Below are 2,487 nucleotides of genomic sequence, written 5' to 3'. Positions count from 1 at the left end.
GCCTAACTAACTGCATTTTAAATATAAAAACTTTCCATTTTGAATTTTTACCTCAGGATGCTGAGTTTCTTAGTGTTGCGTGTTTTGATTTCTCCTGGAGAGGCTGCGGGAGTCTCGTCTCAGCAATAGATGCATAATATACAGTCTATGTGCCGGGGGTCAGCCCCGGACCAATTTAAACCCTGTATATAAATATATATATATATATATATATATATACACAGTCGTGGTCAGAATTATTGGCAAATATGATCAAAGAAGGCTGTGATAATATGAAGGAGGTTTTATGCATGTTTATGACAACTGTCATTAAGTGTCATTCGCTCAGTTATGTCATTTTTAATGCAAATATGACATTATTTGACCTAACCCTACCCCTACCCTTACCCCTAACCATAGCCCATAACAAAGACATCTCAAACAATGTCATCTTTGCATTAAAAATGACATAACTGAGCGAATGACACTTAATGACAGTTGTCATCAACATGCATAAAAACCTTCATATTCATGACATGTGTCATGTCATGATTATGAAGGTGTCATGTCAGTCTTATGCACACCCCTTCAAGTAAAGTGTAACCCAAATATCTAACCTTTCATTGAGCTAAAACAAAATCTCGGGGCAAAATCTCATTATGAAATAAATGTTTTTCTCAAATGCATGTTGGACACAATTATTGGCACCCCTAGAAATTCTTATGAGTAAAATATCTCTGAAGTATATTCCCATTCATATTTACAATGTTGAGCACTCCAGGGTGATTATGAACATGAAATTATCCAGCCATGGCTTCCTGTTTTACAGAAATATAAATAGGAGGGAAAACAAAGGCCAAATTCCCTTAATCATCCATCACAATGAGAAAAACCAAAGAATATAGTTCTGATGTGCAGCAAAAGATACTTAAGCTTCACAAATTAGAAAGTGACTTTAAGAAAAAAAGGTCCCATTTCCACCATCAGGGCAATAAATAAGAATTTCCAATCAACAGAAAATGTTACAAACTGCTTGGAAGAGGACATGTGTCTATATCGTCCTAATGCACGCTGAGGAGGAGAGTTTGAGTGGCTAAAGACTCTCCGAGGACCACAGCTGGAGAACCGCAGAGATTAGTGGAGTCTCAGGGTCAGAAAACCTTTTTTAAAAATGTATATATCAAACAGCACCTACACCACATGTTGTTTGGGAGGGTTTCAAGAAAAAAAAATCAAGAAAAGAAAATGCTCTCCTCTAAAATCAATCCCCAGCATATTCAGTTGTCAGACACGACTGGAACTTCAAATGGGACTGGCTTCTATGGTCAGATGTGCTTTTTTTATCAACAAACACTCAAGATGGGTTTGGTGCACACAGGGATAAAACGTACCCCATGTGTACAATGAAATACTGCTGTATTTTTAATGTTGTGGGCCTATATTTCTGCTGGAGGTCCTGGACATCTTGTTTAGATACACGGCATCTTTGATTCTATCAAATACCAACAGATAAAAAAAATCAAGAAATGACTGACTCTGTTAGAAATCTTATAATGGGCCATGTTTGGATCTTCCAACCGAACAATAATCCAAACGCAAACCTCAAAAACAACACAAAAATGGGTCACTGAGCACAAAACCAAGCTTCTGCTCTGGCCATTCCAGTCCTCTGAGCTGAACCCTAGAGAAGAGGAGTGAGGTGAACTGAAGAGGAGAAGATGTGAATCTGAAGGGTCTGGAGAGATTCTGGATGAAGGAATGCTCTCTGATCTCCCGTCAGGTGCTCTCTAAACTCTTCAGACACACACACACACACAAAGAAAAACAAGTAGATAGAATAGAAAAGAAATAGAAAGCTAGTGTTTTTTTGTTAGGGTTTTTTTTAATAAAAAAGAAGGAATAGATAAAGAAGATTTAAAATAGAATAGAGAGTGTTAGAGTTAGAGGGTCAAATAAAGATGGAACAGATGTGTTTTTAGCCGATTCTTGAAGATGGTTAAGGACTCAGCTGCTCGGATTGAGTTTGGCAGGTCATTCCACCAGGAGGGAACAGTTAATGAAAAAGTCTGTGAAAGTGATTTTGTGCCTCTTTGGGATGAACAATAAAGCGTTGTTCGTTTTCAGAATGCAAGCTTCTAGAGGCACATAACTCTGAAGTAATGAATTTAGGTAAATGGGTGCAGAGCCAGTGGTGGTTTTGTAGGCAAACATTAATGCCTTGAATTTTATGCAAGCAATGTTCTGAAAGAAAGGGCCTGATCTTCCTAATGTTGTATAAAGCAAATCTGCAGGACCAGGCAGTTTTAGCAATGTGGTCTGAGAAAATCAGCTTATCATCAATCACAATTTGAAAAAGTGATGGGTTTGATGAAACCACAAGCAGTTCTGTCTTAGCCAGGTTGAGTTGAAGGTAATGGTCCGTCATCCAACAAGAAATGTCTGTTAGACATGCTGAGATGCGAGCAGCTATCGTCGGGTCATCAGGATGGAATGAGAGGTAGAGTTGCT

This window comes from Sinocyclocheilus grahami, unplaced genomic scaffold, assembly GCF_001515645.1.
Source record: "Sinocyclocheilus grahami isolate Dianchi unplaced genomic scaffold, SAMN03320097.WGS_v1.1 scaffold1304.1, whole genome shotgun sequence".
Taxonomy (NCBI): domain Eukaryota; kingdom Metazoa; phylum Chordata; class Actinopteri; order Cypriniformes; family Cyprinidae; genus Sinocyclocheilus; species Sinocyclocheilus grahami.
This window is presented reverse-complemented; position numbering follows the sequence as displayed.